The sequence below is a fragment of the Entelurus aequoreus genome, linkage group LG05 (assembly GCF_033978785.1).
Source record: "Entelurus aequoreus isolate RoL-2023_Sb linkage group LG05, RoL_Eaeq_v1.1, whole genome shotgun sequence".
Taxonomy (NCBI): domain Eukaryota; kingdom Metazoa; phylum Chordata; class Actinopteri; order Syngnathiformes; family Syngnathidae; genus Entelurus; species Entelurus aequoreus.
Genome location: NC_084735.1, coordinates 73,511,896 through 73,539,058, shown reverse-complemented (window position 1 = coordinate 73,539,058; position 27,163 = coordinate 73,511,896). Strand labels below are relative to the sequence as shown.

Here is a 27,163-nt window from a genome sequence, read left to right as displayed (position 1 = left end):
ATGTGTCTCCTTTTAACTTCATGTGTGAGTCATGAAATGAGTCCAAATTCACAAGTTTTGTTGCAGATGATGCTACATATGTACAGAATAAACCACATAATTAATATGAGTAAATTAAATTATTAACATCCTGTAATTTGGTTTTGATATTATTATTCACTTCATCTTCTGATATATTAAAAATTAACACCAATGGGAGCATTTCAAAAGTCTGCCAGACTTAAATCCACCTATTTGACAGATGAACATTATGACACCATTTATACAGAAAGTATAAATCAGGGGTCCCCAAACTTTTTGACTCGGGGGCCACATTGGGTTAAGACAATTTGGCCGGGGGCCGGGCATATATATATATATATATATATATATATATATATATATATATATATATATATATATATATATATATATATATATATATATATATATATTCCTCGTGCACTAATTGACTGAAAGAGGGCGCGATGTCACGTTATCGATGGGAAAATACATTTTTAGACAATATGATTTGCTTGAGTGGATAGGAGACACCGAGAGCAACAAGCGGTATAAAATGGATTAGAAAGGACAGATTTGAAAAAATAATACAAAAAAATTTAAAATATATACCGTAATTTCCGGACTATAAGCCGCTACTTTTTCCCCTCGTTCTGGTCCCTGCGGCTTATACAAGGGTGCGGCTTATTTACGGCCTGTTCTTCTCCGACACCGACGAAGAGGATTTCGGTGGTTTTAGTACGCAGGAGGAAGACGATGACACAATGATTAAAGACTGACTTTTCATATACCGGTAGGCTGGTTATTTTGATAACGTACAGGTGAGCACTTTGTATTACTTTGCACCGTTGTATTATTTGTACTCTGCACGAATGCTGTTCGCCATGTCAAAGATGTGAAAGTTTGATTGAATGATTGAAAGATTTATTGTTAATAAATGGGACGCTTTCGTTCCCAAACAGTCATCTCTGTCCCGACAATCCCCTCCGTGGTAGCAGGAACCCCTATATACTACGGTAATTACACATCAAAACCCTGCGGCTTATAGTCGGGTGCGGCTTATATATGGAGCAATCTGTATGTTCCCCTAAATTTAGCTGGTGCGGCTTATAGTCAGGTGCGGCTTATAGTCCGGAAATTACGGTATATATATATATATATTTTTTTTTTTTTTTTTTTTTTTTTTTCTTTCTTTTTTTTTTTTTTTTTCTTTTAACATGACTTCCCAGGGGCCGTAGTTTGGGGACCCCTGGTATAAATATTGACAAATGAAGATAGAATACTATTAATCGCAACATGTAAGTGTATAAGAAAAACATTATGATTTGTACATTTTCAAAATGTGCTTGGTCGACTTGTAAACAACGAAAATAATCTGACGTTGTCGTTATTTTTAAGTTATCGTGCCATGATTTTACCAGGCCTGCCCACTTGGGAATACATTTCTCTCTGTTTGGCCCCTGAGCTTAAATGAGTTGGACGGGAACAGAAAGGCAAAAGAAAAATAAGTAATACAAATACAAGAAACTAATGTAAAGTGAATTATATTTATACAGCGCTTTAGCTCTAGAGAATCAAAGTGCTTTAAATTACTGGTTTAAACTACATTTAAACCAGTGTGGGTGCCACTGGGAGCCAGGTGGGTGAAGTATCTTGACCAAGGACACAACGTGACTAGGCGTAAGCTGGATTCAAACCAGGAACCCTCAAGTTTATGGCCGGCTGCTCTCTCATCTGAGCCACCCGGCCCACAATAATAATCATAATAATAATAATAATAATAATAATACTAACTAGATAAGGCAATTCCTGAAGGAATTGCATGTGAATGCTCCAATGCTGAAGTTGAACTGAAATCCTGGAATTTTTGTTAGAATTGTTGAAGTAGAGCACACTGGAACAGTTTGAATCAGATGAAAAATGTGGGAGTTGTGGAACTTTGAAGAATGTCCCATTCATTGTAATGGGAATTTCAAAAAAAGTTGGAAATTTCGGGAAAAGCGGGAATTTTTTTGGGAAAATGGTAAAAAAAAACATGAATGGTAAGAATGAGTTCAAATGGTTGGTGTTGACATTTTTCAAATTGGTCGAGAAATGTTGAAGAAGTAACGTAATGTTGAGTTGAGAAATGCCATTACGGAATTCCTGGAATTTCGGGAAAACCGGGAATTTTTCCAGTTAAAAAAAAAAACTTTGATTTTTGTCCTGATTAAGAGGAATGTTTTGACGGTGGAATGGTTGAAGTGGGTTGAAAAATGTGGGAGGAGTAGTCGCTAGAAAAAAGGGTGGAAATATGGATTTGGAAAAGTAGGAATTCTGGAAAATCCTGGAATTTTTTTGAACTTGGAAAAAAGGGTAGTTTGAATGTCCAGAATGGTGAAATATGTTGAAGGTGGAATGATTTGAATCGGTTGAAAAATGTGGAAACGGTGGAAGTTAGAAAAATGGCCAATTCATTCTAAATGGGAAAAATGTCCCGGAAAACCTGGAATTCTGAGAAATCCGGGAATTTTTTGAATTTTTCAAGGGAAAGCCCACAATTCCGGAATAGGTTGAATAGTTTGAAGTTGGAACGGTTTGAATCGGGTGAAAAATGTGGAAGGTAGGACGCGCCAAAATCTGGAGAAGAAGAACAAAGAAAAACATATGTGTGAATGCTTTGGAGTATTCACACAATAATAACTAGAAGAGGCAATTCCTTCAGGAATTGCGTGTGAATGCTCCTATGCTGAAGTTCAACTGAAATCCTGATTTTTTTTTTTTTTAGAATTGTTGAAGTAGAGCACACAATTCCCAAACAGGCAGAATATTTTGAAGTTGGAACAGTCAGTGTCATTGGTTTATATTGTATATATGTTATAGACATAATATAATATATCTGTATATAAATTACTCTGTACACATATTATGTATATATTCGTATATATGTTAGATTTTTTTATAGCTATATTAGTCTATTTATACCTGCATTGTCCTTTCCATCATTGTAACTGAGCTACTGTGTTGAACAATTTCCCTTGTGGATCATTAAAGTTTGTCTAAGTCTAAGTTTGAATCAGATGAAAAATGTGGGATTTGTGGAACTTTGAAAAATGGCCTATTGATTTCAATAGAAATTTCCAAACAATTTGGGAATTTCGTGAAAAGCGGGATTTTTTTTGAAAATGGTAAAAAACTTGAATGGCCTAAATGAGTTGAAATAGTTGGTGTTGGAATTTTTCAAATCGGTCAAGAAATGTTGAAGAAGTATCATGTTGAATTGAAAAATGGTACTACGGAATTCCGTGAATTGTGTGAATGCGCAAGAGCATTCACACAATAATAACTACAAGAGGCAATTCCTCCAGAAATTGTGTGTGAATGCTCCAATACTGAAGTTAAACTGAAATTCTGACAGAATGTAGTATGAATGTAAGAATAGTTTGAACGTTGGAATGGTTTGAATGTTGAAGAGCTGACGCTGAACTGAAATGCTAATGGAATGTAGGATGAATGTAGAAATGGTTTAAATGTTGGAATGGTTTGAATGTTCAAAAGTTCGAATTTCCAGGAAAACCGGAATTTGGTTTGAAACTTGGGAAAGTGTTAGTTTGAATGTCCAGGATGAGTGGAATGTGTTAATGTTGGAATGGTTTGAATAGGTTGAAAAAGTGGGAATTGTGCAACTTAAAAAAATGTCCCATTCATTTTAATGGGAACTTCCTGGAAAATTTGGGAATTAAGGGAAAAGCGGGATTTTTTGAAAATGATTAGAAGTATGAATATCCTAAATGAGCCAAATTGGTTGGTGTTAGAATTGTTTAAATCGGTCAAGAAATGTTGAAGTAGTAAATGGTATTAGGGAATCTGGGGAAAATCCTGGAACTTTTTTGAATTTGGAAAAAGGGTAGTTTGAATTTCCAGAATGGTGAAATATGTTAAAGGTCTGAATGATTTGAATCGGTTGAAAAATGTGGAAACGGTGGAAGTTGGAAAAATGGCCAATACCTTTTGAATGGGAAAAATGTCCCGGAAAACCTGGAATTCTGGGAAAATCGGGGAGTTTTTGGAATTTGTCAAGGGAACGCCCGCGGTTCCGGAATAGGCTGAACAGTTTGAAATTGTCGACCCAGGACACGTTGGTAAAGACTATGTCTCCCCCCCCCGGGAGGATCTGGACAAAGTGGCTGGGGAGAGGGAAGTCTGGGTTTCTCTGCTTGGGCTGCAGCCCCCGCGACCCGACCTCGGATAAGCAGATGAAAATAATTGGATGGAGCTTGAAGTTGGAACGGTTTGAATCGGGTGAAAAATGCATTCACACAATAATAATAACTGTGATGTGAGAACCTGACAGTTGGGCGTCTATTTGAGGTTAGGTGTTCATTTAATTAAGGAAAATTATCTGAGGCATCTGTTAAAGCGGACGTTACTATTCGAGGAATTCCCGCATCGTTTCGACTTGTATTGGAGTTTTCCATGGTAACTATTCGCTGTGCGTACGTTACGTGCCGACAAGAGCATTGAACCGTGACTCATGGTTCGATACAAACACGGCAGCTTGAGGCCCACAGCAGTTTTCTCCAGAAACAACTCTGCTTGCTGTTTGCTGCAGATAAATGAAAAAAACAAAAACATGGGAGCCAATTAAATCTTCGCCCCCTGCTGCTCGAGCCGGCGACCAGCTCACCTGCAAGGAAGTGGACGCTACTCTAGGGCTCCGACGGGCTAAATTGGAGCCTTGATAAATAAACAGAAGTGCGGTTGTTGTGTATAGTATTTGCCAAAAAGCTCCAAAACGGAACAAAAAAAAAAAGATAATTTCTCCCACGGCTGAAGTCAATATTTGCATGAAGCGGCCGTAATGACATCATTAGTCAACGCACTTGGAACAAAAGTGTGTCTTCCACAGTTTATGGGGACGACGGCGAAACACCCGCCTCCATTCAGTCGGTGATAAAGCAGCCAGACAAAAACGCGGCGTGGAGAATTTATGCGTGAAAGTGCCCTTTCGTAATGCCGCCAAAGGTCGACGAGTGGTAATTCAGCAAAAGGAATTACACTTTCACGTGGCAAATCGGCCATGACTGCTTTGCTGAGTGGAAGAAGAATTTTTTTTATATGCCTCCATGCTCATAGCACGCTGGCTATTTAATCACTACTAGTTTTTCCTTTCCCCCCCCCCCCCCCGGGGGAGGAATCTGCAGCAATCTGTCATGTGGTCAGGCATAGGACACGAGAACCAGCGAGAGTCCTTGTGTAAAACTAACTGAACGGAACTGTGGAAAGAAGTGATGAAAAAAACAAGTTAGAAGGCTACTACTAACTACATGTTATTTAGCGTGTCGGCGTTTTGACAATTCGTGTTGTTTTTGGCGCTTACCTCCCTGCTTGGCACTCAGCATCAAAAGTTGGAATTGGGGGTTAAATCACAAAAAAAATTATTACTGGGCGCGGCCACCGCTGCTGCTCACTGCTCCCCTCACCTCCCAGGGGGTGGAACAAGGGGATGGGTCAAATGCAGAGGGTAATTTCACCACGCCTAGTGTGTGTGTGTGACTATCAGTGGTTGTCAGGTTCAAACACTGATGACATCTATTAAACAAGACAAGAAGCAAGGAATTAAACGGAGACAGAATTAAATTTGGCTCAATTGAGAGCGCGTACACCTGTACCCTTATACAGTGTCTCACCATGCTCTGACGAAAGATTGTACGCCTCCTCTTTTATTTGGACTTTGCCTGATTACATGGCAACAGCTTTTTCTAAAGTAGTGGTTCTTAACCTTGTTGGAGGTACCGAACCCCACCAGTTTCATATGCGCATTCACCGAACCCTTCTTTAGTGAAAAACTTTTTTTTTTTCCATATTCAAGACAAAGTTATATGTTTTTTTTACTGGTGCACAAAATGAACCGTGCATGAACATCTTGTTCAAAGAACAAAACCAACACAGTGCATGAACTCACAACAAATTACACACCTGCAAATCAGATGGAAAATTAGAGGGAACATTGTTTGGGAGTATCCATAATACGCCGATAGGGAGAAGTTTTTATTTCCACGATGAGTCGGGTGTGTCTTGACCTCCTCCGAACCCCTGAGGCCGACTCACCGAACCCCTAGGGTTCGATCGAACCCAGGTTAAGAACCACTGTTCTAAAGGAAGGGGGTCGTAAACAGGTGCTGCCTTTGGCCACAAAACAGTTCAAAGAAAAGGTCGTAAAACAGTTAAAAGAAAAGGTCGCCTGGAGGGGACTCTGGTCCTGCATCCTCTCTGCTTTGTAGTTCTCGGGTCAAGACAAAATCTTCTGGACTACAATAGAAGAAAGAAACCTTCATGTCGCTTCCCATCGTACCCAGTGGAGTTTTACAAGCCTTTTGATTGGTAAGATCAAAGACAGCTTTTGTCTGCTCGCCGGGAACTCATTGAAACACAAAAGTTTTGTGATAACTTTGATACAATTATTCTGACAGTGGTACTTTAACTTTAACTTGTTTTAACACGCTACATGGCTAACAAAGCTTTGCGTAATCCTGCGAGCTACGTTATCTGCCTTGTGGTTGGAGTGTCCGCCCTGAGATCGGTCGGTCGTGAGTTCAAACCCCGGCCGAGTCATACCAAAGACTATAAAAATGGGACCTATTACCTCCCTGCTTGGCACTCAGCATCAAGGGTTGGAATCACCAAAATGATTCCCGAGCGTGGCCACAGCTGCTGCTCACTGCTCCTCTCACCTCCCAGGGGGTGGAACAAGGTGATGGGTCAAATGCAGAGGGTAATTTCACCACACTTAGTGTGTGTGTGACTATCAGTGGTACTTTAATTTTAACTTTTTGCTAGCTAGCTAACTCATTGATTTACTGCCATCAAAAATAACCCATTGCCTACTCCTAAATGGATCTAGCGATATATCAATCTCATTGATGTATTTTTTGGCGCGATCCTGTAAGCCCGGCGTGTCAAACTCGTGTTCTTTGAGGGCCACATTGCAGTTATGGCTGCCCTCGGAGGGCCGCTTGTAACAGTGAATAATATACGAATATGCATGTACAAGGATTTGCGTCAAGATATTACATAATTGCCTATGTATTGGATTAATATATCTTTTTTTTTACATTTACTGTATTTCTGGTCTTGTCTTGTAACTGCGATTAATACATGCCTTTTGCCTCCTATGTATCTTCACAATGTAAACTTTGTTGTTGTTTTTTGCATAATCCTGCACGGCAATTCTCGCGAGCTTGTTAGCAGTCATCAGGTTGTTGCATAATCCTGCGAAACCAAATCTGGCAAGTTTGCTAACAATGATCAAAATCATAATACTGCAAGCCAGTGTTTCTCCTTTCTCGCTAAATCTGGCGATTTACCAACTTTTTTTCTTAAAAGCGACAAATACACCAACTTTTTCGGCTGCTTTGGAGACTTAAACACGTATCGCTCTGCAGTTATTGTCCTCAACGAGTATGTCCTTCGCCATCGCAAGGCACTCGCAGGCGGTCGGGTTCACTGTCGCCCCACGCAGCAGTCCCAGCTGCAGTCACCTAAAAAAAACATACAAATACACAATAAAAAAGGACAAAAAAAGGACGTGTGGTGTTTGTACGTCAAATAAAAAATGCATGTGTATTCTGCTGCGCTTGTCCCTTTGGGCCTGTTCTCCATCTCAATCATTGGCGTCACAAAGGAAGGGCTTGTGTTTGGGTATGTGTGAAACACGTCATGATTAAAAAAAAAGATACAAATTAAAAGAAAAAAGGCGACTTGGTCCCAATATGATTAGGTATTTATAATAATGAGCCATCGACAACAACCTTGCAATCTCTAAAATGTGATACTCTGACATTTAACAGTCCAGAAAATGTATTTAAATTTAAAGAAAACTAACATAAAAAAGTTAAATTTGCAAAACTAGAAGAAGACCTAGAAAAAAATCTAGAAAAAACCTAGAAAAAGACCTAAAAGAAGACATATAGCAAGATCGAGAAGAAGATCTAGAACAGTGGTTCTTAACCTGGGTTTGATCGAACCCTAGGGGTTCAGTGAGTCAGCTTCAGGGGTTCAGCGGAGCCTCTACCGCGGAGGTCAAGACACACCCGACTCATCGTGTAAATAAAAACTTCTCCCTCTCGGCGTATTACGGATACCCCCAAACAATGTTCCCTCTGATTTTCCATATGCGTGAGCAAACGCAAAAACTCCTTGAGCATTCAGTGGAGCAACATGTGAGTGACGAGATGTGTCTGGAATCGGAGACATTTCTGTACCCATGGAACCAAAGCAAACAATTGCCACGCACTTAGATGAGCTTGCAAAGTCTCTCGACGGATATTTCCCTAAAAGAGAGTCATATGCGACATGGGTGAGACAGCAAATGTCAATGATGAATACCTCGACCAAATCATTGAAATTCAGCAGAGCCAGGTTCAACAGAAACTCTTCAGAACAACAACGCTCTCAACATTTTGGTGTCAACAAATGGAAAAGTACAGTATCCAGTTATTAGATAAGCCCTGGAATTTTTTATACCATTTGTTACAACATATCTTTGCGAGCAATCCTTTTCGAGGATGCTGGTCATAAAAACGAAGAAAAGGAACAGACTCTGCTGTGAAAATGACATGAGAGTGGCACTTGCCAATGTGAAGCCACGCATATCTGAACTGGTCCCTCAAAGGCAACAGCAGAAGTCACACTGATTTGCAGGTGTGTATTTTGTTGTGAGTTCATGCACTGTGTTGGTTTTGTTCTTTGAACAATGTGATGTTCATGCACCAGTAAAAAAAACATATAACTCTGTCTTGAATTTGAAAAAAAATATATTTTTTATTTTTCACTAAAGAAGGGTTCGGTGAATGCGCATATGAAACTGGTGGGGTTCGGTACCTCCAACAAGGTTAAGAACCACTGATCTAGAAGAAGACCTAGAGCAGGGGTCGGCAACCCAAAATGTTGAAAGAGCCATATTGGACCAAAAATATAAAAACAAATCTGTCTGGAGCCGCAAAAAATTAAAAGCCATATTACATGTGTCATGAGATATACATTTAATTAAGAGGACTTAAAGGAAACTAAATGAGCTCAAATATAGCTACAAATGAGGCGTAATGATGCAATATGTACATATCGCTAGCCTAAATAGCATGTTAGCATCGATTAGCTTGCAGTCATGCAGTGACCAAATATGTCTGATTAGCACTCCACACAAGTCAATAACATCAACAAAACTCACCTTTGTGCACTCATGCACGACGTTAAAAGTGTGGTGGACAAAATGAGACAGAAAAAGGAGTGGCATAAAACACATCCTAGAAAGTCGGAGAAAGTTATACATGTAAACAAACTATACGGTGAGTTCAAGGACCGCCAAAATTAGTAGGACAAAACGGCGCTCGCCAAATACTCGAATCGGTGAAGCATGTTTAATATAAACAGTGTGATTTATAACAATTAGGGAGGTTTGTGTCATGTTTGTCCTCATACACAAACCATACTAAAACAAAAAAATAGATTTTTTTCCCCCTCATCTTTTTCCATTCTTCATACATTTTTGAAAAATCTCCAGAGAGCCACTAGGGCGGCGCTAAAGAGCCGCATGCGGCTCTAGAGCCGCGGGTTGCCGACCCCCGACCTAGAGGAAGATGTAGAAGAACACCAACACAAAGATCTTTAAGAAGAACTAGAAAAAAACTAGAGGCAGACCTAGAAAAAAATATAGAAGAAGACTTAGAAGAAGCCTAGAGGAAGACCTACAAGAAGACCTATAACAAGATCTACAAGAAGACCCGGAAGAATATCTAGAAGAAGACCTAGAGGAAGACCAACAAAAGGATCTACAAGAAGACCTATAAAAAAACTAGAAGAAGACCTAGAAAAAATTATAGAAGAAGACCGAGAAAAAACCCTCAAAGAAGACCTATGGCAAGATCTAGAAGAATACCTGGAAGAAGATCTAGAAGAAAACCTAGAGGAAGATCTAGGAGAAGGCCTAAAGGAAGATCTAGGGGAAGACCAACAAAAAGATCTACAAGAAGACCTATAAAAAAAAAACTAGAAGACCTATGAAAAATTCTAGAAGAACACCTAGAAAAAACGTAGAAGAGGACCTACAAGAAGACGTATAGCAAGATCTAGAAGAAGACCTGGAAGAAGATCTAAAAGAATACCTAGAGGAAGATCTAGAAGAAAACCAACAAAAAGACCTACAAGAAGACCTATAAAAAAAACTAGAACACCTCGAAAAATTCCAGTAGACCTAGAAAAAACCTAGAAGAAGACCTATAAGAAAGACGTAGAGCAAGATCTAGAAGACCTGGAAGAACATCTAGAAGAAGACCTAGAGGAAGATCTAGAAGAAGACCAACAAAAAGACCTAAAAGAATACCTATAAAAAAAACTAGAAGAACACCTAGAGTAAATTCTAGAAGAAGAAGACCTAGAAAAAACCTACAAGAAGACGTATAGCAAGTTCTAGAAGAAGACCTAGAGGAAGACCTAGAAAAAGAGCAACAAAAAGATCTACAAGAAGACCTAGAAAAAAAACTAGAATACCTACAAAACATTCTGGAAGAAGACCTAGAAGAAACCCAGAAGAAGACCTACAAGAAGACCTATAGCAAGATCTAGAAGAAGACCTGGAAGAAGATCTAGAAGAAGACCAAGAGGAAGATCTAGAAGAAGACAAACAAAAAGATCTACAAGAAGACTTATTAAAAAAAAACTAAAAGAAGACCTAGAAAAAAACCTAGTAGAAGACCTCTTAACCTAATAAAATAATAAATAAGAGTTTAAGATGATTAGTTAAAAGCCTGATTAAAAAGATTTGTCTTTAGCCTTTTTAAAAAAAAATGTCCTGAGGCTCTCTGGCAGGCTGTTGAATGTACTTTCTTTTAAAAGGTCATACTTAATATTTTTTAAACTACAGTGTCTCTTCCACAACGTTATTCCTCTCTCCTACAGCGTCCATTGCAATCCATTATACAAATGAAGCGATGACGTCATCTGGCAACTTCGAGCGACTTAGGACAGCCAATAGCTACTTTCCTTACTGAGGAGTTAGCGACACGAGCTAACTAATTAAATAACCGTGGATACAACACAATGTAATGTGTTACGTTTGGTGTCACGGTAGAGTTGGTCTTGACGCCAGGATGCAGAGACGACAGACGAAGTGCAGGTAAAATACATTTATGAAGATAAATAGGAAAAAATGTGGGGAAAACAGTGACAGGAAGCACAGGGAAAGATATGCAACATGGAGGTACAAAGCACGATGACTCAGCCCCATCCAGAGGACAGGGCTGGCGTAAAAAAAAAAAGCATCCTGATTGCCAACCAGGAGCAGGTGAGAGAGCCAGTGCTCAGACAGGAGAAGTAGTGGCAAAAAGGAAGCAAACAGGAAATGGAAACAAAAATAAGTGCGTGGACAGGAAATAAAATACAATAAACTAATAAGAATACTTTTCTTGAGACATCATGACAGTACTGCATTGTACAGTGGAACCTCGATTTACAATCTTAATTGGTTTTTGAATTAAAAAGTTTGTATGGTGAAGCAAATGTATCCATAAAAACCAATATAAAAATGAATAATGGGTTCCATATTTTAGTGAAGGTTTGTACACTTTGAACAAAATCAAAGAAACATAAAGGAGGGATGAATGAACTATTTTTTTATTAACAAATCAAAAGAACAAGGAAAAGCTCAATGCGCTACTCTGGCAACACACGTACACTCAGACGTCCCTTTGGTGCCCTCACAAACGATCAGAATTCACAAAAAGTTTTAACTTTAGCAACCATGTTGCTACCATAATAAACTACATACATACAAACACATAATAAACGACTTGGTATCGGATTGATACTCAAATTTTTGGTATCATCCAAAACTAATGTAAAGTATCATATAACAGAAGAATAAGTGATTATTACATTTTAACAGAAGTGTAGATAGAACATGTTAAAAGAGAAAGTAAGCAGATATTAACAGTAAATTAAGTAGATTAATAGTTCATTTTCTACCGTTTGTCCTTAATAATTTTGACAAAATAATATAATGGAAAATGACACAATATGCTACTGCATATGTCAGCAGACTAAATTAGGAGCCTTTGTTTGCTTACTTACTACTAAAAGACAAGTTGTCCAGTATGTTCACTATTTTATTTAAGGACAAACTTGCAATAAGAAACATATGTTTAATGTACCCTAAGATTTTTTGTTCAAATAAAGCCAATAATGCCATTTTCTGTGGTCCCCTTTATTTAGAAAAGTACCGAAAAGTATCGAATTGCATTTTGGCACCGGTACCGATACCAAAATATTGGTATCCGGACAACACTAGTAGCAAGTGAAGCCCTGCTTTTTGCCTGCAGGCGGACAAAATGAATGAATGAAGCGATAGTACACAGAGACATGAGACAAGTTCGTAAATAGAGAGGTTTGTAAATAAAGGTTCCATTGCGTTGGATATATCTACCAAATGTATTGGGTTTTTTTCCAGGTTTAAGTTATTTATTGGCAGACAAATCCCGCTTATGAACACATTGGAATTCAATTCACATCCACTTTTTAAGAGGGTCGTTTGTGCTAATGGAGCCAAATTGCCCCTTGAAAGCATTATTTCTTGACTTGAGTAAGATTATTTAGTAGGTCTTACATCTCCGCTGTTTTTAACGGATCTTCTCAGGTCCTTTTATTTTTATCATTTTGACTTGTGGCTCATCTGCAAGGAAGCACATTAGGCAAAAGTTATGGTCAAAATGAATCCATGAATTAAGAGGGTTTTTTCCCCAGCCTCGCCCCGACCCATCTTCCTCCTCATACATTAATTTCCCCCGTGGTTGGAGATTGGAATGACGGTTGTATATGTATTTTATTTCAGCTGTGTCATTTTGGTCACACAATGCCTTCAGCATGCATTATTCCCCCATTTACCGTAATGATGAACCCCTTTGAAAGTGGGTGTTTTTCTCCCTGAAATTCCATCCATCCATTTTCTACTGCTTGTCCCGAATTGAAAAAAATTTTTTAAAAAATAAAATATGGGGTTAGTTGTCACGGTCTCCCAAATCATTGTATGGAAATTTACGGACAGCTCACCTACATAGTCCTCTCTGGAGTAAGACAGTTGATCGTGAGGTGAGAGGACTTATTGTGTTTTCCATGTGAACTTGTAAAGCCTTTTATCAAAAGGAAGTAGTTTAGTGCAGTGGTTTTCAAACTTTTTTCACCAAGTACCACCTCAGAAAAAACGTGTCTCTCCATTAAAATACAGTAACGAAGTAGGCTTAATGTTTTATTTAACAAGTATATTTAAGATTTGTGGCCGCTGTAACATGACACGCAGATTGAACAGTAACACTGTGTTTGAATCTTTAATTAACTGATTCTTTGGCGTACCACTAGATCAGGGGTGTCCAAACTTTTTCCACTGAGGGCCGCACATGGAAAAATTAAAGCCTGCGGGGGCCATTTTGATAGTTTTTATTTTCAAATCATAACAATATATATGGATTTTGGGCTTTTTTTTTTTTTTTACCTTTAGGGCTCCCGGGCACCGTAAAGGGTCTAAGTCATTAAAATGTTAAAAAGAAGTCAAATTATTTTTTAATTTTTTTTATTTAACGGTTACAGTAAATCTCTACAGTATATCAACTTCAGGTTGATATAAAAATTTTAAAAACCAAAAAGATTTTATGCCTTTTCTGTCAAGACAACTTGGTTTTTTTATAATAAAACTGAAATATGCAGTATTTCCCCCACTGCCCAAAACCTTCAGAAAGCAATGTTTGATGTGAATTAATTAGAGCCTTAAAAACATCAATAGTGTAAGACACCATTGATATTAATTCATTATTTTTGAGTAATCACAGTGAAAAGATAAATAAAATCCCATTAAATATATTTAGGATCCAAAAGGTGCCCCACTCATAAAGTGATACATTTGTATAAGTTTTTTTTTTATTTTCAACACTTAAGTTACGAGATGTACTTCAGGGACCGTACTTATCAAGCTTCTTAGAATTACTCCTAAGAAGTCTGCTAAGAGTTGACTTAAGAGTAAATAAATTATTCGCTGAAAGCTGCACTTAAAAGTTAGTTATCAAGCGTCTTACTCACACTTTCAGCGAAGTGTAGGACTGAATCTTAAGTGTCACACTCAGAGCTGAATTACGACATTACTATGTGCCGTAAACGGAATTTTAGGTGACGTCATTTCTGTGTCCATAGAAATGACCAATCACGGAAGGGAATCCGTTGTCTAAGAATAAAGAAATATCTTGGAAATATTTAAGTGGACAATGGGAGTGTATATTTTGACAATAAACTACAAAATAATACAAAACAAACTAGTCCCCGCCGGCACTCACGCTACCGCTCCCTCTCTTCTATCGCCCACACACTCACTGACGTCACTCACCTCACGGCCACACACATACGCTACTGTCATAACATTTTCTTTCCAATTCATTAATTAGGCAACTAATTTGAAACTGGTGTGGGTGGCTCTATATATACTAGCCCACTGCAGACACATGCAGAAATCAACAAGGAATCGAAAAGTATTAAATCTGTGACAAAAATAATATCCGCTCTGTCTAAACGATACCGTTTGATCAGCTGCTCGTCGTCAAAAAAAAAAAAACATTGTTCCATTCCCGGAACGTCCGCGCACGTCTCTCTCGCCTCAGTGCCATCCCCTGCTGGCAACTCCTAACCACTTAAGACACCTCTGAAGGTCTCTTAAATATCGTGGAGAGTAGGAGTGATTCTTAGACTTAAGAACTTTGATAAAAAGCTTTTATTCTTAAGTTTGAGAGTAGGACTAAATTTCGCAAATTCTCAGGACTTAAGTGTAAAATGGCACTCTAAGAAGCTTGATAAGTACGGCCCCAGATATATCTGTCGATTTTACGTTTGAACTATTATTTTGTTTGTTTTATGCTCTTTTGTCAAAGAAAACATTGATGTTTTTGTATGGCAACCACACAATACTGTATATGCAATATTGTCCACATAAAGCATTTTAAAGTGAAATATTTTAAATAATTGGAGCCTTGAATAGGTCAATAATTCATTATTTACTTTTTTTTTTGAACAATGGCAAAAAAATAAAAATAAAGATAGACAAAAGAAAAAAAACAGCCTGCATGGCAGCTTTGTGTCAACATTGCAACTTTTTCTAGTCAGATTTCACCTCATTCCACTTTTTTTTATGTTTTATTTTATTTTTTTTGCAACAGCATTTCCAGAATGTGTGGCGGGCCGGTAAACAATTAGCTGCGGGCCACAAATTGCCCCCGGGCCGCACTTTGGACACCCCTGCACTAGATGGAGCCCGTGTACCACAGTTTGAGAATAACTGGTTTAGATTGTTAATTAGCTATAGCTAACTTATTTGACACGGTTGTTTCCATTTGGGATATTCCATTTGGGGTTGCTTGTTACTAGGGAAGATGCAAATATAATTATTTAGCACACGCAATGTGATTTATCAACACTCATCACCGTTTGGCAATCACTATTTTGCATATTACTTAGCACGTGCCAACTGACGACTTCATATGAGAATCCTCCGTTCTACATGTGTGTGTCGACATTTTGGACGGTCAGAAATAAAAACATATTAGACATACTGTCTATTCAGCATCATTTTATACTTTCATAGCTGCTCAATGACTTAAGGGGCTGATTAAAACAAATTCAATTGATGCGTTTTGTTGTCCTTTAATATTTGTTTTAATTATGTTTGTTTTTTGCTCACAGAATGTTATTAAAATATTTGTCATATGAAAAAAAAAAAAAATTAAGTATGCATTGTTTTTTGCGTCTTGAGCGGAGTAAGTGCAGCCTCTCTCCAATGAAGAGAGGCCAAAAAATAAATACAAATTAAAAAAATTGCTAAAACGCAGGACTGCTTCTAAAATGCCCATAAAAAGTGGTACATGTCTCCTGCGTGTTTGAAAACATAACAAAACATCGCATGATATCATGAATGTGCAGGAAAGGAGAGTGTCTCTCTGGTGATGCCCTGTATGATGCACGCAAAATCCTCATTTAAATAAGGCGGCCTGTGCCACTTTTCGGTTGGACACACAGTGTTAGTAAAGCGCACGCAACACCCCCACTAATAGTACACGCTATTTTATAGATTACACACGCTGTTTGCCGCGTAGTGTTTGGATTTTAGTAAATTAGGCCCCAAGTCGTTCTACCCAGTGTATGCAATCACATTTGGCTTTAGTCTTTTACATTTTTTCTATCCAATATTTGACTAAAACCCTTCTTCTTCAAAGTCAGAATCCTTAAGGTACCAGCAGAGTGGAAAAACAAGTTGCCTCTCTTTTGAATCTATTATTATTATTTATATATGATTTGTGACACCTAAAGACTTACAAAGTTTGCGAATAAATTGATATGATCAAAATATTATCAATCTGACGGAGATTCCCGAGCCATTTTGAGAGATAATAAGGAAGCCAGACACGTCATCACGTGATGCAGTGGTAAGGACTGCAGATCCCTTCCCCACCAACAACAATGCAAAACGTGCAGACTTTGTGAGAGCCAACAACGACTACTTTGGCCAAAATATGATCCAGAACCTTATATTGTTGATCCTGAATATGAAGAAGATGATCTACAAGTTTTAGAAGCTCTACTAAACAGATCCAGCTTTAGTTATTTATTATTTATTATTATTAATTATTTCGATACTTTTCGGTACTTTTCTAAATAAAGGGGACCACAAAAAACGGCATTATTGGCTTTATTTTAACAATTAATCTTAGGGTACATTAAACATATGTTTCTTATTGCAAGTTTGTCCTTAAATAAAATAGTGACCATACAAGACAACTTGTCTTTTAGTAGTAAGTAAGCAAACAAAGGCTCCTAATTAGTCTCCTGACATATGCAGTAACATATTGCGTCATTTTCCATTCTATTATTTTGTCCAAATTATAAAGGACAAGCGGTAGAAAATGAATTATTAATCAACTTGTTCATTTACTGTTAATATCTGCTTACTTTCTCTTTTAACATGTTCTATCTACACTTCTGTTAAAATGTAATAATCACTTATTCTTCTGTTTGATACTTTACATTAGTTTTGGATGATACCACAAATTCCATACCAAGTCGTTACAGGATCATACATTGGCCATATTCAAAGTCCTCATGTGTCCGGCGACATATTTCCTGAGTTTATAAAAATAATATTAATTTTTAAAAAACGAAAGAAGATGTGATGCCAAAAAATATCGACGTAATCATAGTAGTATCGCTCCTGTACTTGGTATCATTACAGTGGATGTCAGGTGCATACTCACCAATGGCGTTAGTTTACATTTTGACCCCGGTGAGCTACAGTGTATAGTGAAGCATGTTTAGCTATTCCTCGTCCTGCAGGGATGATACTTGTAAGAAGCATACTTTATTTGTCGCCATGGAGACGAGGATTAGTGATTTATAAGCAGCTACAACACTGCCGACGGCGGATTGACGTTAGCTGTGAGCTAGCCATGTCTTAAGCACCTCTTCCTGAGGGCGTTTCAGTGTTATAACTTCACCTTTATTGTTAGTTTTTAAGTAAAAATGTGTCCGTTCTTCCTTTTCTGTCCACACACAGTGTCTGCTTGTAAGTACTCCGTGATTATGCGCTGCTGAACATGCTCCACTGCTCGTAAAACCAGCAATGACACGACAGGGGTGCGGAACCGGTACTTTTCAGAGGCGGTATAGTACCGAATATGATTAATTAGTATCGCGGTACTATACTAATACCGGTATACCGTACAACCCTACTGTAGACATACTTTTTAGGTCCAGAACTATGAAATAAGTGCCGATATTGTCAGCATTAGAGGGGCCCTGTAAGCTTCAATTTAATGTATGTTATGATGATGAGCATTTCACATGGGGGAGATCGTCGCTTTTCCCGAAAAATATACACGTAATTACGTCCACTGTGTGCAAAAAGTCCGGTAGGGGGGCTGACAAAGGAAGGGACTGAGGGTACGAGACATCAGCAGCTCTGTGCCACTTCCAGTCAACTGGAAGGACAGACGGCGTAAGCAGAGAGGGACTCCACTTCTTACAGCTGCAGCCTCTTCAAAAAATAAAAAATAGACGGCTTTGATGCAGGGTGAGAGTGACAGAGCTGAAGAAAGGTTTAGAAGTGACTGCGCATGAAATCATGTTTGGCTTTTTCTTTTGTGGGGGGGAAACGGGCAGCTGTGCTGCCGATTATGACTTTTGCTGACTTTAGATGGAGTCTGCTAGACGTCAAGTACGAACGGTGCTCCGCGATGAATCAAAAACAATAAAGAAGTTTTCATCTTGAGCTGTCATCTGTGAATCAGAAAGTAGTCTGCGCACAAACAGACGCATAAACAATCACAAAAGCATTCCGATTTCTCGCCCAGCTTAGTTAGAGAATTGTTTCTTTCTGAGTCAGTACGTAGCCTGTTAATCAATTCATGCTACCATGAATTGATTAACGTGGACCCCGACTTAAACAAGTTGAAAAACGTATTCGGGTGTTACCATTTAGTGGTCAATTGTATATATTAGTGATGGGTCCGGCAACACAGATGCATCGGCGCATGCGTCGAGCTCATAGAGCGATACCCTGTGTCGGTGCGCGTACCGCTTTTAGAAAGTCACGTGACCGATCATGAGCTGTTTTGGTCACGTGACCGATACGCGAACTGTATCGCACTGACGCCTCCTCTGTGCCCTGTGAGCAACGTTCCCTCTAAGGTGCGCGCCTGCGCAATTGCGCACTGCTCAAGCATCCTCTGCGCACAGCAAATATATGCCGCGCACCAAATCAAACCCATCTGAATTCTAAACAAAATAAACACATTTATTCTGTGTAATTTTGAAATGCAACTTTGAGTGACAGTGACAACAAGCGGCCCTAACGGTGTTCGTCAACACCGTTCAATTGAACACCGTTCAATTATTGTAACGTCTATCGAGTTGCTTCGAGGACAGGAATTATATCGATCATTTTATTGAGCAAAACTGTTTATATTCGGCCATAACCACACCAAAAATATGAGTAAAATACTTCTATCTCGAAAAACTAGTCATTTTCTGCCGTACAAACCAGGCCAAAACCAACTTGTCATCTGTCACCAACACGCATACCACTAAGCCACTGGTGCGTTTATGGCCACACAAAAAGTCGGACAACTCAAAAACCACACAAAGTTACACTATGACTCCTCAGTCATACGTGTGCTTATTTTTCTGTCATTTATTATTAGTGTTAATTTATTGATATTAATCATGGAATGCTGTTACTAGAGAAAGTTACAGGAATGCACACTTCATCCTATGCTTACATTTCATTGTGCAACATGAGGATGTTTAAGGAGAACTAAATATGATCTCTGAAAGGGCTACAAATGATTTCCAAAGCAGGACCCCCACCCAGACATATTGTACAATACTAATCCATAGCTCATGAAAAACAAGATTTATTTTATTTTCATTACAAGTGGGCCAAATCACTAATATTACTAAATAATCTCATGAAAATGTCTCCTCTCATTTGAGTGTTATTATAAAAGATTGGTTTGAGACGGGTGTGCTGCTGGTATTGCCACATGTGATGATGCTCACATGTGTTTCACTGAATACTCAGGGAGTTTTTGTGTTTGCTCAGACACATGAACAATTAGAGGGAACATTGCCTGTGAGCGGGTCTTTTCTACAGCCGGAGAAATAATAACTAAGAGAAATTGTCTAAAATTTAATACGTAGGAAAAACTGTTTTTTTTTTAATAAAAATGTGTAAAAAAAAATTTTTTTTTAAATTCCCAGTCCACAAGCATCCTCATTCACAACACGTTCTCTTAATTTTCCATGTTATGATACATGTTCACATTTATTGACTGTATCTAAAAAAGATACAAATATATTTTTATTTAAATGAAGATATGAAATAATCCTAAATGAAATACAATGACTTGGTTTATATTATTGTATATACTAGGTCATAAAATCAGTGCCAGTTGAGTCGGCCCATAGGTTGCCTGCAGGGATTTTTAATGTCCAGCAGATGTCAGTATTTAGTGACACAGTATTGACACAGTATCAATACAGTTTTGCAATGTGTCGAAACGCTTCATGACCCCTCATCAACCCATCACTATATGTGCTGTACTGTGCAATCTACTAATAAAAGTCTCAATAAATCAATCAATCAATGCTAGCTAACGCACAGAAAAACACAAATGCATTAGGATTTTTTGTAGTTTTGCTAGAGTAATGTTTTTTTCTGAATCAAAAGAAAGTCTGTGTTACCTCTCGGGGGACGCATGGCTGCCCTGGTAGTGTTCCTTCCAAGGCAGAAACAAGCAGGAGCGGCGTACAGGTAAGATTAAGGTTTATTTTAATAAAGTAAACGCAGGACAAAAATACAACACTGCGGACGCTAGCAAGCGTGGAGCTAAACAAAACCAAAATGTCACCAAGGGTGAAAAACGGGGAGTGCTGGAGTGTAGAATAATCTCAAGAGCGAGGAGAAAACCAGGAGAACGTAAATGTTGCCTATCGCAAACATTGACCCAGCAACTACTGCTGGGTGACAGGAAACTATAAAGGGGAGTGATTAACCAAAACACCTGGTGGGAACACTAATAGCAAAACTAAGACAGGTGAGGAGAATCAGTGACCATGGAAACCAACAGCAAACAAGGAAAGAGGGTGCACCCAAGAAACAGACTAAAACAGAAAAACTACCAAAAATAAATCATGCCATGACCCGGGTAACGGATCATGACAGTCTGCTAGCTAACAAAATGGTGCTCAAAAGCAATAACATTACGATTTGTTTCCCAATTTTGTAGGGTGATGTTTCTTTCTCAATCAGGAAGTAGCCTGCTAGCTAACGAATGGATAAACACAAATGCATTAGGATTTTTAGTTTTTTTAGTTTTGTTACAGTAATGTTTTTTTCTGAATCAGGAAATAGCTTGCCCGCTAACAAATGGACACAGAAACACATAAACATTGAGATTTCTTCGTCCAAATTATTTAGAGTAATGTTTTTTTTCTGAACCAGGAAGTAGCCTGCTAGCTAACAAATAAACACACAAACAAACACAAAAGCACGACAATTGTTTTCCTGTAATTTTGTTTGAAAACTATTTTTTTTCTGAATCAGGAAATAGCTTGTTAGCAAACAAATGGACACAGAAACACAAACATTCAAACTTTTTTGTCCAATTTTGTTAGAGTAATGTTTTTTTCTGAATCAGGAAGTAGCCTGCTAGCTAGCAAATGAACACACAACAAACACAAAAGCCCGACAATTATTTTTTTTCCCCAGAAATAAAATCTGTAAAAAACTATCAAAACCTGATTAATCTATTCCAGACACCAAAAATATTGACACAAAACATATTTTATTGTGAATAATTATTGTTTTAGATGAAGAAACAATGCTGTGCTGTGGCTTGTGTTTCTGTTAAGTGTCCCGCCCTCTGCAGTCATGGTACAGTACATGTCAGCCATTACACGGACACAATGCATTATGGGAAAAACTTAGCATCAACGTCCTCTGTATCTAGTTATCTTACATGGTTGTTTTGGGATGAAATAACCCAGAGCTGAACCCCGACGCGAGCAGCAGGGTAAATAAAGCAAACACGTCATTATGCATTATTGAAGATTAAACACGAAATTGAATGTTCTGCTTGTTCTCGCATGTAAGCCTCGGAGAAAACTAAAAAAAAAAAAAAAACCACAAAGAATCGAGGAGCTTCTTTATCTCCTCGTTTTATCTCATACGCCAAGCTTCTCCGTCTATTAGCATATTGATGTGTTTTGATGCTTCAATTTCCATGTGGGAAAATGTTGGAAACGTCCTGCTGGCAGAAAACAGCAACCTCTGCATCTTGGATCAAAATCTAATCCTGGTGATTATTTTTGAAGCCCGGCGACACAACGGCAATTTGTTTCCAATAAATAGAGCGTGGAGGCGCAAAGTGTCCACAGAACACCTCGAATAATGTTTGTGTAACGTGGTGTGAAATGTAGCATTCACTTCCAGTTCTTTGTGCTCTCTGCGGCGTGGCCGAGGTCATCCACAATGTGTTACTGAACTAATGGACTTTTTACTGGAGTAATTGGCTTTGTAGAGGAACGAGACATGTTTGGTTGGGATTTTATTTGTATTTTTATTTGCAAACTGTAAATGGGGAGTGACTGTGGAATTAAGGTCACCCTGCGGGTCTTTAAAACGTGTCACACATTTGATAGAAACAAAACAGGAATCTGCTTGACAATTGCATTTACATGTAATTGTTTTTGACGGAAATCAGCCTAATTATGAGACTTTTATGAGCTGCATTTTTTCCTTATTTTTTTTCACTGCTGCCATAATAGCCAGAGTAAGAAATATGGTTTATTATATTTTGGAACCTCAATTCATGAACCTCTTTACTGTACGAACATTTCGATTTACTAAACACAAACCGCATAAAAAATATTCTTTAGTGTACTTGTCATGACGTGGACTTTTACGCAGCTTGCTGCGAGGATTGTTTTCCCGGGATGCGAACGAACTTGAGCGGACAAGGCTTGCAGGTAAAAACATGATTTCATCTGTCACTCAAAAGTACTACAAAACAAAAGGCGCACACAAGGCGGAGACACAAACTTGGCGCAGGGAACAAAACTAACACTTTACGTAAACTATGAACATAAAATAAACAACACTTACTGTGGCATGAGCAGAGCATGAAATTAACATCAGCATGAAACTATGAACAGGAATGAACAATGTCAATGTCGCCAGGACGACTGACTGAAAACGTCAGGCTTAAATAGTAGTCTCTGATTAGCGACAAGTGCGTGTGTCAAAAATGAGACAGGTGAAAACTAATGAGTTGCCATGGTGACTAAACAAACAAGGGAGCATAAACAGGAACTAAAAGAGTCTTAAACAACCAGAAAATAACAAAACATAATCCAGACCATAGAACATGACAGTACTACCTGTACAAAAGTTTCATCCACCCTGCATTTATATATATATATGTATATATATATATATATATATATATATATATATATATGTATATATATATATATATATATATATATATATATATATATATACATATATATAAATTTTATTTTTTTAATGTCTATATATATATATATACATACACATATATATATATGTATATATATATACATACACATATATACATATATATATATATATATATATATATATATATATATATATATGTATATATGTGTATGTATATATATATATACATATATATATATATGTGTATGTATATATATATATATATAGACATTAAAAAAATAAAATTTATATATATGTATATATATATATATATATATATATATATATACATATATATATGTGTGTGACATTTAATTTTTTAATTATATATATATATATATATATATATATATATATATATATATATATATATATATATATATATATATATATATATATATATATATGACATTAAAAAAAATACAAATTTAAATAAATAAATAAAAAATATATATATATATACATATATATATATTTATTTTTTGTCTATATATATACATATAAATATAGTAGAGGTTTCTGTGGTTTATCCGTCATTCAGTGCTAAATACCGGGATAGAGCGGAATATACGTTAGGTCAAGAAAAAACACAGAGGCTACTTCATCCCTACATGCCTGTTTCGCAGGTTTCCCTGCTCTTCAGGGGATTTTATTGAAGTGTCTGTGGTTGTTACATATATATATAGGGTAAATTACATGGGGGTGTGGCCATTGTTGTAAATAACTGTTGTTGTAAATAACTAATAACTGTAAAGCAGGGGTGTCAAACGTAAGGCCCAGAACAGGTTTTATCCGGCCCGCAGGATGAGTTTGCTAAGTATAAAAATGAGCCCAAATTTTTGAATGAAAGAAACTGCTGTTCTAAATGTGTCCACCAGATGTCGCAATAGCATTTTTTTGTATCTTTGTAGATGATGCTACATATGTAAAAAAAAATAAAAATAAACCACATGATGCTAGTGCACCAGTCGAGGAAAATGAGCAAACTACATAAATAACATCCTCTAATTTGATTTTTATCTTTTTTTTTTTTATCTTGATAGATTGAAAATTAACACCAATGAGTTGACTGATGAACATTATCACATAATTTATTCAGAAAGTATAAATAATGACAAATAAAGGTAGAATACTATTAACCGCTACATGTAAGTGTAAAAAAACAACATTATTATTTGTACATTTTCAGAATGTGCCTGTTCTATTTTTAAACAAAGAAAACAATCTGAAGTTGTCTTTATTTTCAAGTTATCGTGCCGTGATTTTACCAGTCCGGCCCACTTGGGAGTAGATTTTTCTCCATGTGGCCCCCGATCTAAAAGGAGTTTGACACCCCTGCTGTAAAGGCTTGAATAAACACTTTGTTGGAACAATAGCTTGTAGCGACCTCATAGTTATTTTTTCCTCCACAAGATGGCAGTAGTTGCATTTGAAGTATTATGTTGTAATATTGTAATATTAATGCTAGCTGAAACATTTGCTATATCAACATTGGTTGCGTTGATGTTGTGTTGTGCTATAAACCTGTTCATAAATGACCATGTGATCAAAGAGACCTATGTCCTTCCACTTTCTCATGCACTTCATATCATTAATTTGTGGTTTAGGCTAAAGAATGTAAAAAAGATTAAAAAGGCCCCGGTTATAATGCTTGCGTTTTCGGTTTGTAAAGTATACAGAATGTCTGCTGGCTGTAAAGTCCACCAGTTAGTGAGAGCGTGCAAAGCACACAAAGGAAATTGCAGACTGACACACCCAGCAGTACATTGCTTTTGTATAAATCAGGTAAATGATCCTTTTTACATGACAGCTGACATCGGCCGGGAAATGGCATCCACTTAAACAATGTGCCCGTTCCATTATGGCAGCAGATTCACGTGCGGCGCGCACATACATCTCGCCATGATGGTCCAATTAAAGTAATTGCTCTCTGGCCAAGTGCGCAGCCCCTCGCTAGCAACGCGGAAGAATGAAACAATAAAACAGGAATAATGTCTAGTGCAGACAAACAAATCTTTAACTTGGCTCTCGACCGCCCGACGCTCAGCCAACAAGTTTTTACTGCCGCAGCCAGAAGGCCAAAGACAACATAAAACACAATGCAGCAGCCTGAGACATGTGGATCGTCGTATTATTGTGGTTGTAGCTTACACTAGAAATATTGACTCCAACTGGCTTAATTCTAGCATGCGCTTCATTATTAACATTAGCTTATTAAGGAATAATTTAGAAGCACAATTACGATTAAAAAAACCAGTTGTATAGTTGGCAGGGTAAACTTGTAATAAAACAAGAAAATGTTACAAGAATAAAGTCACAATTCTTCTTATTTTGGTCGTATTACATTTAATCATGTAAGATTGCACATATTTGCCCGTAATGTTACGTTATTTTCTTAAAGATTAAAAATATTTTTTCGTAATATTACGTTATTTTCTAAAAAATGTAAACTTTTACCCCCGCAATATTTAATGTTATTTTCTTAAAGATTAACAATTTTTTCCTTGTAATATTCTGTTATTTTCTTAAAGATCAACACCGTTTTCTCGTAATGTTACTGCATTATTTTCTTAAAGATTAACACTTTTTTCCTTGTAATATTGCGTTATTTTCTTAAAGATTAACACCGTTTTCTCGTAATGTTACTGCATTATTTTCTTAAAGATGAACACTTTTTTTCTCATAATGTAACGTAATTTTCTTTAAGATTAACACTTTTTTCTCTGTAATATTACGTTATTTATTTTCTGAAAGATTAACGCTATTTTCTATTAATGTTACATCGTTATTTTCTGAGTAAACACTTTTTTCTATGTAAATTTTACAACTCTATCTTCCTAAATATTAGCACTCTTTCCTCTATAATATTACAACGTTATTCTCTTAAAGATGAACATGTTTTTCCCCGTAATATTACAATGTTATTTTCTTTAAGGTTAACTCTTTCTGAGAGTAAACACTTTTTTCTATGTACATTTTACAACTCTATCTTCCTAAATATTAGCACTTTTTCCTCTATAATATTACAACGTTATTCTCTTAAAGATGAATATGTTTTTCCCGTAATATTACAATATTATTTTCTTGAAGGTTAAGTCTTTTTTTCCCCGTAATATTATAATGTAATTTTCCTAGAGGTTAACACTTTTTTCCCGTAATTTCACAACATAATTTTCTTAAAAGTTAACCCTTTTTTGAAGTAATGTTGTATACTTAAAAATAAACTGATTTTTCCTGTAATGTTACATAATTATTTTTTTTAAGATTAACACTTTTTTCCCTGCAATATTAAGTTGTTTTGTTAAAAGTCAAAAAAAAAATTATTTGATTGACACGTTATTTTCTTAAAGATAAACGCTTTTTTCTCGTAAATTACAACGTTATTTTATTAAATGTCAACACATTTTTGTTTTATTGTTGTATTTTTTTTTTTAAAGTTGACACTTTTTCCAATGTACAAAACCCAAAACCAGTGAAATTGGCATGTTGTGTAAATGGTAAATAAAAACAGAATACAATGATTTGCAAATCCTTTTCAACTTATATTCAATAAAATAGACTGCAAAGACAAGATATTTATTGGACGAACTGAGAAACTATATATTTTTTTTGCAAATATTTTTTCTCCATTTAAAAAAATTCCTTGTGGTCCAAATATCCTGTAATTGTAGTTCTTTGGTCAAAATGTTGTATAGACCGTGTTCAAGCTGCTTTCTGATCGTGTTTTCAGGATGCGCCCTTTGGTTGTCAGTCCTATTTACGTGCTGAAGTCCTCCTCGAGGATCTTTGGGCACCACACAATTAGATTCTTGGGAATAGCGATTCGATTCAGAATCGATTCACGATTCAAAAATCACGAAAATGTTTAAGAACATTGGGTGCCAGTTCTATTATTAACTACATTCCTCCATAAAATAGATAAACAGCTCTGATAATTTTTTCATATTACTTAAAAGAAAACAGGTTTTGTTTAACAAAATCCTACCCAAAAATGTAATAAGGTCAAATACAAATAAGGCAAAAAGAGAAGTATCCAACATTTCTCTTTTGTAAAGTAAATATGTACAG

At 36.9% G+C, this 27,163-nt stretch overlaps 1 protein-coding gene across 6 annotated transcripts in view; it reads right to left on the bottom strand.

Annotated features, from left to right (window-relative positions):
- The window catches only part of LOC133651019 (polypeptide N-acetylgalactosaminyltransferase 10-like), a 264,230-nt gene that overhangs the window by 115,063 nt on the left and 122,004 nt on the right, over nucleotides 1-27,163 (bottom strand). Inside the window, exon 1 of one of the 6 annotated variants that reach the window (XM_062048886.1) lies at nucleotides 7,382-7,453. The exons of the other annotated variants lie outside the window; for them this stretch is intronic. The gene's annotated coding sequence lies outside the window, so the exon portion shown is untranslated. Of the gene's footprint in view, nucleotides 1-7,381; nucleotides 7,454-27,163 lie in introns of those variants that run through there. 6 annotated transcript variants of the gene reach the window in all.